We start from the raw sequence: 13,722 nt of genomic DNA, 5'->3' as shown, positions 1-13,722 counted from the left end.
TGGGTTTTAGACCACATGTAACTTTACTGCAGGCATGGTCAGCCAGCCTCTCCTTCTTTGGGAAGTTTTATTGCGCTTCAGATCTGTTCCCTCTGCTTTATCAAGCGCTTTTACAAACCAGCTTCCCGCCAACTTCCCTCTCTTCTACTGTACCTCTTTCTCCAACTCTTTTCTTTCACTCCTTCTAACACCCCATGGTTTTATTGGCAAAGCAGTGTCCCCCCTCCCCCCGGCTTGTTTGAAGTGGCCTGCCCATATATCACAGCCTTTCCTTGCAGGATATCCTCCCTCTTCCTGCCTCTCCCTCTCTTTTTCTCTCATTCCCCATCGTTCCTTCCCTCTCTCATCACCCCCCTCATCTGTCTACTGGAGGTGTAGGAGGCTGATACCTGTTAACTCTATTTGTTCTCTACACTTTAACACTCCTCCCATATACCCAGCAGACTGGCGTGCTCCCCCACACAGACGATTACGTTAGTCTGCACATTTCAGGACAGACCAGCGTCACAGCACCTGAGTTGTCATTTTTAAATCAAGCTGAAGTCGTAAGATATAAGTTTTTTTATATTTAGTCTAGACTTGATTTAGACTTGAAAAGTTTCAGATTCAGGTCTTTTACAAGCCTGTAAATGTAACTGTCACAAAGAGAACACTAAACTGCAGGATATTGGGTGATATAAAGTGCATGGTCTATAGTGAAATCCATGTTAATCAGTTAGATGATGAATAATGAGTTTGTGAAGGAGGGTGTGAGGCACAAAGGAGGTTGTCAAGAGTCTCAAAAATAATCATAGGTATGTTTTTAGCATGACACAAATGTAACCAACCACAGCGTCATCCCCCAATCCTCGAGGAAGTAACAGATTTTCTGTTTCTCCTCTGTGTAAGAATATTTCAGAATGCTTACCCCTTCTCGCCTTGAGCGTTGTCTCTGCATTGTCCTGTGTTTAGATTGTAGGTCAATGTCCCAGGATAGTTGCTGGATGGAGGAATGTTACTGCACATATATTAGATTTGGTAACTGCTGAAAACAGCCTCTGATCTTAAAAGAAAGAAGACACCAATACAGAATCACCTGGAAGGACTCCCAACAGACCGATCCACCCACTGTGTTCACTCATATATTTCAATATTTTTCCAAAAATGACATTATTCTGAGGCAGCACGGTGGTGCAGTGGTCAGCACTGTGGCCTCACAGCAAGAAGGTTCCGTGTTCGAGTCCCGGCTCGGGCGTGGGATCTTTCTGTGTGAGTCTCCATGTTCTCCCTGTTCCTGTGTGGGTTCTCTCTGGTACTCCAGCTTCCTCCCACAGTCCAAAGACATCAAGAGGGGACGAGGCTGATTGATACTCTAAATTGACTGTAGGTGTGACTGTGAGTGTGAATGGTTGTCTGTCTCTATGTGTTGGCCCTGTGATGGACTGGCGACCTGTCCAGGGTGAACCCACCTCTCGCCTGTAGCTGCTGGGATAGGCTCCAGCCCCCCCCCAGGTGACCCTTAACAGGAATAAGCGGAAGACAATGGGTGGACATTATTCTGAATTTATTAAGTCCTATAAACAGCACCTTGTGGTTGGATTATTGGAATTCAAGTTTTTTTTTTATTGTCTGATTAAAACATGTAGTTTTTGCCAATAGTTGGATTGTAGGAGCTTTTTATATTTATACAGCATATCAGAAGATGCATCGTGTGTCAGGGTTTTTACAGCAGGATTCAACCTCACTTCACACACTGTTTAGACTATGCACTCGCTTAATGCTAGCATGTAGCCTGCTAACAAGTGATATACGCTTCCTGAAATGGAAATTCTTTTGAATCATTAAACACATCATTAAAAAGGAACAGCAGAATAACGCTGAACACCACTCGTGTTTCTCTCATGAACATTCCTTGATTTAAAGTTTCCTGGTGTGTAATACTCCAACCAGCCAAAAGCAAAACATCAATAATGAACTTGTGCACTTGGACACATGTATGCAGCTCAGTCAGAATATTGTTATTTTCAGAATAAGAGTAAAAAAAATGGAATAAAAGTGGAATATTGAGTGCACCTAAAGGTAGTTAATGAAGTTATGAGTGGGAGAGCAGTCATAGTGGTCCGTGACTCAGACGGGGTGAAACAGGTATGATATACTCAGTTATGATCTCTCATTGTTTTAGTTGTGAACCGTTCCATGTTTATGTTATTGACTGCGCATTTAGGTGTCTATAATAAGCAGAGTGTGTGTCTTGTGTCAAACTGTAAACATTGCACCTAATAATATGATAAGTTAGCACAAATATACCTGCATCTGTCTGATGGCTGAGATTTATGTCTGTCCAGTTCTGCTCAAGTCTCCTTTGCTCATCATACGTCATTTAGAAAAATGGCAAATTATTCCTAATATTCACAATGCTTGAATATGGGTTCTGACTGGTTGGTCCATTGACAACATCTGTTACTCACATTCATTGACTAACTTTGTTGAGAGAACACATTCCTCTACGCTCTCATCTCCAGCTTTTTCATCACCACTCCATTTAACCTGAGGGGACAAAACAATTCCTGGTGACATCGAGACGATGGCAGGGATTCTGTGATGATTGGACATGATGGGAGACTGTGTCAAAACAAATTTCATCATGACATGAATGCAAGGGCGTACTTCAACATAGTTTCCTGTTTGGTTCCTTTTATTGGCCACAGACGCTGTGCCATCAGGATTACCCTACTGTCCTTCATCGCTCCCTCTTGTAACACAGTTTATTTGACTCTCATTTGTCCTTAATATCTTTCCTTTATGAGATTCATTATTCTCTTCCCCTTCATACTCCTTTATTTCAGCCCTCTACTGCCTCTCTGCTGTTCTCTCCTTTTTTCTGCTCCTTGTTTTTCTCTCTCTCTCTATGCCCTTGTTGTCATTTAGCTACTTCCCTCCCCCTCCCTCTGCTAGTTTCCCTCTCTCTCTCTCTCTCTCTCTCTCCCTTGCTCACTCTTACTTTACTGTCTCACTCTCCCCATCTCTTTTCACTCTCCATCCTTCTGCCCTTTAACTCCTCCACCCCCTCTCCTCTCTTCCTCTCCATCCCTCCATCTCTCTCTCTCTCTCTCTCTCTTCGGCGGAGGACAAGGAGGTGAAAGCCAAGCGGATTACAGTGGCAGTTTAATCTGGCTGACCCACCAAGGGATTGCTCTCTACTTTGCTGTGAGGCTGCAGGGCTGGAGGGCAGCAGGGATGGGTGGGTGGGTGCAGCCAGGAGAAGAAGGGAGGAGGACAGGGAGAGGAGACATAAGTCATAGTGTGTGTGTGAGGGGGGGGGGGGGTGTGCACAGAGGGGAGGTGGTAAGAGGGAGCAGGTGAATGTGGAGAATTTTCTTGTTTGTCTCAGACCAAGCCGACATGCTCTTCAGGACATGGCTCTGTGTGTGTGTGTGTGTGTGTGTGCGTGTGTGTGTGTGTGTGTGTGTGTGTGTGTGTGTGTGTGTGTGTGTGTGTGTGTGTGTGTGTGTGTGTGTGTGTGAGACTGTTGGGTGCCAGAGGTGGGGGAAGGGCTTTTGGTTGAGATGGAATATTAATGCTATTTTGCCTCTAATTTCTTTCCATCTGTCATCAAATTGTCCTGTGTGTGTGTGTGTGTGTGTGTGTGTGTGTGTGTGTGTCATCTATGAATAGTTATTCTTCAGATATTAATGGACAATTAGTCTGTTCTGTGTTTCAAAGAGAAAATAAAAAAACGTCCTTGGTTTGATTCTTTTTTCTTTATTCTGAAAACATCAAAATGTCTCTGTCACACGTTGCTCCGTCTTGTCAAAGTCATTAAAACTCATGCGGCTTTCATCCACGGCGAACGCCCAGGCTGAGGCCTCGCCAGATTTATCAGTTCAGCAAGCACAGCAACAGATTCCGTCTTTGTCGGCCGCAGGTCATCTGTTTTTGTTCTTATTGTTATTTGGAATCACTTGACATTTCAACATGAATAGTGAAGATAATGGGACAATTAACAGTAGGGGTGCGGAATTACAGGCAGTTTTAACACAAAACGCACACACACACACGCAGCAACATGGCGAGTCCTTTTCAAATAAAAGAAATGACTTCTATTACCATTCCTACATGGCAGTTGAGCTAGAAATGGTTTTGGTTGGCCTAGAGGCTTTCCCTTATATCTGTATTTTTTTATTTTTTTAATGAAGCTCATTTGTGGTGTTTCATAGAGTGAGTGAAATGTAATGTTCCGCTCAAGAGGCTCAGCCTTGTACAAACTGGATGTTAATAGTAGGTAGAACACAGCATGAACTGTTTAGATATTAAGTGACTTAACCTGCGCATCAAGTGGCAGCTAAGAGGAAACGTCCAGCTAAAGGAGCGCTGGACAGTGGCCTTGAGCTAAATAACAAAGTTACTCTAACGATGTGCTGGTTTAATGTCTTGTTGTGCAGTTCTAAATGCGGTGAAGGGGTTTGAGGCAGAGTCTGCATCTCTGTTTGCCTCTACAATGCCTTTCATGTCCCCCATATCAGCCTTCCTTTCATCAGTCCACCCCCGCTGTGCGGTTTCGGAGGAGGGGTCCAGTCGGTGAGCCGGATTAGCTTCCAACTGGTGCTTGTCCAGATTCTGATTCTGAAGGGGGGCTTAACCAACCTTGCCTCAGAAAGAAGAGAGGAAGGAACAGGAGGGAGGGAAAGAGGGGAAGAGAGAGCTCCTGTTGGGGTGACTCTGCTTTTCACTTGTTTACCTTGCAATTAACATTCTGGATTGTCCTGTGAAAAAGCAGAAAATGTGCATTATATTGCCAGGCTGCTAATAGTCTTTGTATTTAGTGCTTTCATCAGCGTGTTCTGACGCACATTAGAAGTAGTGCAGTTTTTATACTGGCTTAAGGTAGTTTTTGCCTTTTTGAAAATGAGTAAATGCACAAAACAGAAGATGGAATCTCCTTCCTTTTGAATGACACAGGAAGTCAGTAACTTAGGTGACTGACCAGCTGCAGCTGTCATAGCAGATATTCTCAAACAACACAACAACAACTTGTCAAAACATGGCAGGTCGTACCAACAGTCTTCTGCTGACCAGTATTCACTCAGGACCCAAAGTCTTAAAGGAACAGGGGCCTTTTTCACCACAATTAAGTGTGACCAAAGACCTAATTAGGGCTGCACGGTGGTGCAGTGGTCAGCACTGTGGCCTCACAGCAAGAAGGTTCCGTGTTCGAGTCCCGGCTCGGGCGCGGGATCTTTCTGTGTGGAGTTTGCATGTTCTCCCCGTGTCTGCGTGGGTTCTCTCCGGGTACTCCGGCTTCGTCTCTCTATGTTGGCCCTGCGATGGACTGGCGACATGTCCAGGGTGAACCCCACCTCTCGCCCGTTGACGCTGGGATAGGCTCCAGCCCCCCCGCGACCCTTAATAGTAAGGAATAAGCGGAAGATGACGATGGACGATCCAAAAACCTAATTATTCCTCAGTCTCATCCAGACAGACGCTAGAAGGCCAACTAGTCCCAGGATTAGTAACCACTACCCCTACTGATATTTTGTTAAAGGCGTGTGGAAGGTTACCTATACTGCCATCCTCTGACAAAAAACTGGCAATATTTAGCTGAGTTTATTAATTCCAAATCAAAACAAAAAGTAGTCGTTGTGCATCTGTGCATGAGCTGTCAAGCATTCATATGTATATATAGTGAGTGTCATGGTCACAGGCGATGACACTAACCAATCAACAGCAGATGCCCACTTGGATGTGCATGTGCATGTGTTTGTGTGTTTGTGTGTGTGTGTGTGTGTGTGTGTGTGTGTGTGTGTGTACCTGGTTTATATTACCTAGTAGAGACATCTTCTTGTATAACCACTGACCGAATGAGGACCTCTCGTCCTCATGAGGACCAACCACTGGTTGACATCCGTTTTAAAGTGAAGGTGGTAATTCAGGTTAGGTTAAGGTTAGACTTGGGTATTAATTAGTCAGGATTAGAACTAGGGTTAGGGATTGTTTCAGGCTGTCCGCATGGTTTGAAGTCAATGTAATGTCCTAAAAAGTATAGGTGCGCAAACCTTTGTGTGCGTGTGTGTGTGTGTGTGCGTGCGTGCATGTGTGTGTGTGCGTGCGTGTGTGTGTGTGTGCGTGCGTGCGTGTGTGTGATCAGTGACATAGTAGTGACAGAGCCACCGAGCTGCTGTCATCATCACACCACCCTGCGACATGGCTGCCTGGGACCTTATTTTAGGCCACACCAGGTGCAAGTGTTTTAGGGTGGTTACTTGATCTTGGGTAATTGTGTGTGTGTGTGTGTGTGGGGGGGGGGGGGGGTGTTGTCAGATTTTGTAGTGGGCCAAGCTTGTGAGTGTCTGCATGCTGGAGTCCACGAAAGGTCAGAGATTGGGTGGAGGTGCCAGGAATAGGGGTGTGAGATGCCTGCATGTCTGCCCAGCCACACACACACACACACACACACACACACACACACACACACACACACACACACACACACACACACACACATTTATGCACAAGGCCTTCTATCCAAAAAACCTAGCAGAACAATGGCTGGTCAAAGTGGGGCAGTTTTCTCTCCTCTCCTCTCCTCTCCTCTCCTCTCCTCTCCTCTCCTCTCCTCTCCTCTCCTCTCCTCTCCTCTCCTCTCCTCTCCTTTCCTCTCTCATGTAAACACAATGCTTCTGCTTTCTGGATCTGGGATGCCTGAGGGACAGAGCGCAGACAGGATCCCCGTCACCATGACAACAGCTTCTCTGAGCTGCCTGACACCCAGACACCATTGGCTGAGGGATGTTGGGGGAGGGGGGGGGGGGAGTGAGAGAGAGAAAGAGTGAAGGAGTAAGTTAAGCAAGGGGTAAAAGGAGAAGGGGGGTAGAGAAAAGGAGATAACGGAGGCAAACGACCCCATTTCTTCTCAGGGGGCTGTGCAGCCTGTTAGTGTTCATGTGCAGGTTTGATATAAAGAGGGAGAGGGAGGAGGAGGGAGGAGGAGGGAGAAGAAGGTGGAAAAGGGGAAGAGGGGAGGAGTTAGAAGGCGCAGGAGGCCTGTGTGTGTGTGTGTGTGTGTATCTGTGTGTGTGTGTGTGTGTGTGTGTGTGTGTGTGTGTGTGTAAATGAAGGCTCTTCCCAACATAATGATGCTGCTGGTCTATGTTCTGTATAAGTGTGTGCACTTGTACTGTCAATCTGATTTGAAAATATTTCCTGACCAAACGACTTTCATTATGTCATTCACGCAGACTCTTTTCATTGTCCCGGTATTCAAGAACCAGTGAAGAATCAATTAACTTAAGTGTGTATGTCTATTCCCCCCTACAGCTGGTTCTTGTTTTCGTTCACCCTCACCATCACATAACAACAAGTTAGCCAGCAGCAAGCAATGGGAGACTAGAATTCAAAGATGAAAAATTGACAACCAGAAATGGACAAAAATTGACAACTAAAGACTTTTTTATAATGTAAATGCACTGCACTGTTTGCTTTGTGTCCTCCCCTCCTGGTCTTGTGAGAGACACTGACATCAGTTAAAAATATTCATGTACTCGTGTTCCACTACGTGCAGTCTGAATCGATGGATGACATGTTTAAGCACACAATTGAACATAAAGCCATCATATAGAAACATTTCCCCAATTACACATAAAATATACATGACTTCAATTCAATTTTCAAGCCAAAATGAAACCTTCTCTAATTTCACCTCTAGATATTTGTATTTGCTGATGTTGCAGAAGACGGAGATCTTGGGGTTTTGGACTGTTGCTTGGATAATAGATGAAGACAAGAGAGAGTGTGACATGAGTACCTCAAGGGGATGGGTGCTGGATTTGCAAAAAAAAACAAGGTAGAATCGTCACACATACAATACATTCGTACACGGCAGCTTTCTGATGTGCAGATTTCTCTCTCTTTTTTTAAAATCTTGGCTGTTGCTTCGATTCAACAAGCAATTTTGAACGTATCACCTCAGAACCGTTTATGCACTGTTTTCTTGCCATTTATAGACAAATGATTGACTGGATAATCAAGAATTTAATTGGTAGATCAATATATAAGAGAAATGACTCAAGCAGGTTTTTCCCTATTACTTACTTTTGTGAAAGTAATTCGACATGCACCTCTGGAGCAGAGATGCTGCAGAGTCGGTATACAGATGAGAAAAAGAATGAATTTGGTTAATTCCTTGTTGGTAGAACTTGATTTGTTCATTTATTTAGGAAGTGAACATTTTTGTGGATCACAGGAGCAAATGATGAAGAATTTATGGAACAATGCCACGGCCAGAAAAAAACATGTCGCTAACTTGATAGCATTTTGGGCTGAGAAACGTCACCGTTCTAGTGTGAGCTCATCAACAGGAAAGTCAAATCAGTTGTGTTGACGTCTGCTCTCCGAAAATATAAACTGAAAGCTGCATGCAGGTGCTGGTTTTATGAAGCTGCAGCGGTGGTTCTCAAACTTTTTCCCTGTAATGTACACTGTTTATGTTTTAAGCCCAGGAGTCCTCTTAAAGAGGTGATATTTTTAGCCAATAAAAAAGTCTGTGTAAAGAGATATTGGCGCTGGTCAAACAATGTTCAATTTAATAAACTTTGAAGCTAAAACAAACATCACTGCTACGTCTAAATGCTTGGAGGTATAGTTTGTAGCTGATCCCAACAAACTTCATAATTAACATATAACCAGAAAGTTGGGGTGCTTACCCCCTCTGTAAGAAATAAGGACATGCTAACTTCTTTAGCAGAAGGTGAAGGGGAAACTCTCCATTAACATTCCCGCATTTATGTACTGACTGAAAGAATGAGATCTGCACTTCCATAAGTTGCCTGGTCTGCACCATATTGTGCCAGTTTCCCATTACTGCCGGGTCAAGAGCTTCAGAGAGTGACTATGAGTGCATTTGTGGCTCCTTCGCACCACAGTGATGCAGTATGGCTGCATGACGAGTTCCGGGGAAACAAGAGTAGAACCTTGGATCCTTAAAGCTACAGTGTCACTTCTTAAGGAACAAAGTAGACTGTGCTGTTACTAACTTGTTCAGATAAAATGATCATCTTACAAATTGTACCCTTTTGCTAAGTTGGGCTTGTTCTTCACAAAAGAAACCCCAGTGATAAAACTCTTTCTTAGTTTCTTTGCTTGTTTTGATGAGCCATGGCAGAAAAAGAGGCCTTGCAATTAACAGCAATTAATAAAGTACTGAGTATTAAATGTAGTTCATCAATCTTGAATGTACATTGTTTTTGTATTAATATTTAAAATAAATTCTCATGTTCACCCTGCAGTACTCCAAATTACCCCTAGAGGTACATGTATCCTGATTAAAGCAACAATGAGCTGCAAAGCTAACAATGCTAAAAAGCTCAAAGTGGAAACTATTATAAATCTTATTGATTACAAACTCATTGATAATGAGATGTACTTTGTTTTGTACCAGAAGAAGACACTACCCCATGCAGATGTGCACTGATGCAGCGGTTCTAACAGTGAGCGAGTCGGCTGCTGATCTGGCCTAAATATTTTCCTGTGTATGCGTTACTGTACCTGCAGAAAGGCTGTGAAATGCAATGCACCGTGTTTATGAGTGGCTTGGCAGGCTGCCGGCGCTGCTCGGAGGGGAAACAGCAAATGAAAAGTGTGTGTGTTTTGGAGCATGAGAGAGAGGATGGCGTGTGTGTGTGTGTGTGTGTGTGTGTGTGTGTGTGTGTGTGTGCGTGCGTGCGTGCATGCGTGCACGCGCTCTGTGATCACTGGCATATTTAGACTAATCATTGAAGAGGGGGAGCATGTGTCTCCATGAATATGATCTGCACACTGCTGCTGCTGCTGTGTGTGTGTGTGTGTGTGTGTGTGTGTGTGTGTTCTGTTTCACTGTGGATGTGTGGATGTGCTTGCACACATGTTTGTGTATCCATTTGCAGAATTATACACACACTCACACACATTCATGCTGAGAGAGACATGAACTGAAAAGAAGATGGGGAGGGGGGTGAACACGAAGAGGTTTCTAAATCAGAACCAGAAGTTGGGACAGAGTGACAGAGCAGAGACAGAGAATTGGGGGGGGGGGGGGGGGGGGGGGGGGTGTTTTGTGTGGTTGTGTGCGAGTTTTGCAGAGCTGTACAGCCTGGTCTGGTCAGTCTGTTGGACTGTAGAGGTGAGGGACGGGAAAGTAGTGTGACTTGAATTGGGTGGAGGCAAAGAAGGGTGAGGTGCAAAGAAAACAACCCCTCTTCCTGCAAACAGTTAGCATGTTTCACCTCTTCGCTGTTAATGTTTGCTGCTGAGTGGAGACTTGTGCCAAACCAAAACAATAGAGGCATCTTCTTTTTTCTTATAAATCTCTCCACTATTACATCCTCTGTTCTTCTCTGTCACTGCTTCCCTACTTCTGTCTGTTGCTGCCACTCCCCGCCTTTATCTTCATGCCTTACTCCTTGTGTGTGTGTGCGTGTGTGTTGTCCCCTCTCTGGGTCTCTCTCTGTGCGTGCCAGTGCTGTGTTATGCTGGCTGTGGATATTTCTGTCAGCCTCTATTTATTTATTGATGGCGATGCTGGTGAGAGTTCGCCAGCCTACATGTGTGCTTGTGTAAAGAAGAGAAAGTGAGGTGCTCTCCTGAAATCTTAACCTTCACTCCTCTCTATGACTTCTCCAGTGTAAATATTTGTCAACCTCCATCCTAATGACCAACCCAGGAAGTGTTGTCTTTTTGACCTCTAAATGGCCGGATAGGAACTGCTCTCTGCTCTCGGTCTGGTCTCTTGTGAAAGATGAAAGGCTGGTGTCACTGAAATGGAAGTTTAAATCATCCATGAAAGAACACCTCTCTGACACCACTGTCTCTGACAACAAGCTATGGCAGGCTATGAGCTGCGCTGCTTGGCAACCGAAAGAGTTCCTGGAGGCAAGAATGCAAATAGAGCAGATTAATGTCAGATCTCATAGGCAGTTCTGTACTGCAGAAACTTACAGACCGTTTTACAGCGACCCGCACGCATGTTCTCAGACCACCTAACTGCCCCGAGAGGACCTTTTTCAGGGTCATTTTCAGGGTAGGTGCATCAATGAAAAGCTGCTGTGCTAGGCTTGACGCTGACTGGTCCACATCAGACACACCAGTGGATTGAGAGCATTCCAAACCTTCAGAAACAAATTTTCAATGAAGGGAACTGATGTTTGGCTTATGTTCCATTTGGCTCTTCTTCTCCTTGTTGTAACTAGGGGCATCTGAATTAATGCTGTCACAAAGTTTTCATCCAGCTTATGAGTTTGCACTACTACAGAAAGGTTGGTTAGGGGGCTGTTCCTACAAGCTCTTGCCTAGTTGGTTCCTGTGGTGGAGGTCTGCCAGTCCAACAATGGCTGGTTACCTCTCAGTGTCTCACAAGGCTGCCATGGGACGATGTAGTAGGCTAGAGAGAGAAACATCTCTACAAACGACCAAGTTCCAATTGTCAAAACCATCTGCTTTGGGGCCTCCACTACCCTAGCATTAATGTTAGCAGTGCTAGCATAGCCAGTTGCCATGCTCGTGCCCTGTGTGGAGGTAGAGGCATCTACAGCAGGTGGATGAATGTGTTTGTGGTATTTGTGCACAGGGTTTATGTTGGTGTTTTGTCCAATTTGCTACTGATAAATACCTGTGAGTCATTTGACAGTGGAAGAAATGCTGATTGTACACTTTCCTATTGCTGACAAAAGGCAGATGTGGTTGGCAGGTGGTAGAGGCCCATCGTCCAGTTTGAACTGGGCATTTTTACCGCCGCCATCGAGGTAATGTGATCATGACTCATTTTTCATTGTCATTTGACTGTGAGGACTGTGTCAAAACCATGAGGCTTATTTTCACCAAACTTGATAGAGGGGTGCAGCATGGGACAAGGAAGCGCCTATTGGGTTTTGAGGGGTCTGTCTGCAGGGTGTCCTGGTGGAGGTATGTGTGTGAGTGTGCGAGTGCCCTCTAGTTTTCCTGAGTTTAGATGCTTCAAGCTCTGGGTGGCCTGGCACCTATGCTGAACACTGGGAATCCTGAAAAAAACGACCCTGTTCAGACCTGCCATTCACATTAGGGCACTTTTATGAGTAATCTTTCCCATATGGGTTTATGTAAAACAAGGTCTACCAATGTAATGTGCCTCCACATCACTCTTATTCCCATCTATTCCTATCACTTCCCCACAACACTTCTACCACTCCCTTCCTTACGTCTCCTCTCTTATTCAGCTACTCTCTCACTTAATTTTTCCTGACTGTTTTTACCCTCTTGTTTTAGCCATTTTCTCCTTCTTCTGAGTCTATATTTCCCCCAGGGCCCTTGGAGTTTCAGAGAGTCCTACAGACCATCCATTGTCTTGGGAATGTGGTTCCCTGCCTCACCTCTCAACCTCCTCCTCCTCCGCCCCCTGTCTGGAGGGAGACAGGGTGAGGCGTTGTTAGTTCCCAGGTCCTCAAGGCCACTGGGTTTAAAGGCTTGTGTCTGACTAACCGCAGGACGTGCACAAAGACAACCTAAAGGCCTAAACTTGGCTGTCAGACAGTGTTTGACACCTGTGTGTTAGAGATGATCACTCTGGTTGACAGTTGAGGAGAACAGGCATCAATATCAATATTATGAAGAGAATCAAGCTATTCAGATAGCTTTAATAAATGTTGACAATGGAGAAAAAGTGCTCCAAAAGGTAAAAAGTTCATGGTTGCAGCATCTGTTGTCAGGCTGACTGACAGGCTGCTTTATCGTCAATGCTCTGTCTTTATGTTCTCTCAATCTATGTGTGATTGAGGGAATGACGCATCATGAAACACAATAAGATCCTCTCTCCCTCTCTCTCAGAGCACATCTCTGAAAGTGTGAAATCTTTCTGTGAATTTCTATATTTATCAAAACATTTCAATCTGATTGCATTGGTTTTGGCCTTCTTAGATGGTGATGGAGCTGGTCCATATGTTGGTGCCTCTGGGATACTAAATAGAATACAAAATTTTTGCGCGTGTATGTGTGTGTTTGTGTGTGTGTGTGTGTGTGTGTGTGTGTGTGTGTGTGTGTGTGTGTGTGTGTGTGTGTGTGTGTGTGTCGCTGTGTGCGTGTCATACACCCAACCCCCAATGTCTGGTGCTCAGGAGGACTTCTCCTTTGGGAATGCCTCTTCCTGCCTAGCTTGACACACACACACACGCGCGCACACACACATGCACACTCTAAAATAGAAATGGGGAGAGTGGATCAGACTGGCGTGAGATGGTTTGAAATGTCTAGTCTGTTGGTAGCTAATCATAAGTGCCATGCTCACACACTCCACTCAGCGTCAGGATCTGGTGTGAATGTCAAATGTGCAGGTGAACACAGTCAAACTGAGCTCTAGGCTCTAAGACTGGACTCAGTATTTCTCTCATTCACAGAACAGTGTTTACTCAGCTCATTTTAGCACATTATGCAGGATAATATATGGTAATTCTTAAAGTGTTTTAAGCTAAAGACGTCTGACTCCAGCTTTGAGGTCCACCGTGTTGCTCCAGGCGTTATGGAATATATACAGCCAGGCTCTCACTTTCCATTTTTAATGTTCAGACTATAAAGTACCACAACTTCTCTCTCCTTTTCATCTGGCACCTTCTTCAGCTCTGCAGGAATAAAATCCAGTTGTGTGAGCATAACATGAGAAATAAAAAAAGAATTAAAAAAAAAAGCAGGAAGAAGTGAGCGATGAGAGAATGCCAAAGACTAAGGAGGAGGTAGATATTGCTAACA

The 13,722-nt window shown here is 44.7% G+C and overlaps 1 protein-coding gene across 1 annotated transcript in view; it reads left to right on the top strand.

Moving 5' to 3' along the window:
- The window catches only part of ssbp4 (single stranded DNA binding protein 4), an 87,389-nt gene that overhangs the window by 40,916 nt on the left and 32,751 nt on the right, over positions 1 to 13,722 (top strand). The window lies entirely within an intron of this gene.

The sequence above is a fragment of the Aulostomus chinensis genome, chromosome 14 (assembly GCF_037954235.1).
Source record: "Aulostomus chinensis isolate RoL2024-O1b breed Wild chromosome 14, RoL_Achi_v1.0, whole genome shotgun sequence".
In the NCBI taxonomy this organism is placed as follows: domain Eukaryota; kingdom Metazoa; phylum Chordata; class Actinopteri; order Syngnathiformes; family Aulostomidae; genus Aulostomus; species Aulostomus chinensis.
Note: the sequence above shows the minus strand (reverse complement) of the source record. Positions and strands in the feature narration are given on the sequence as shown.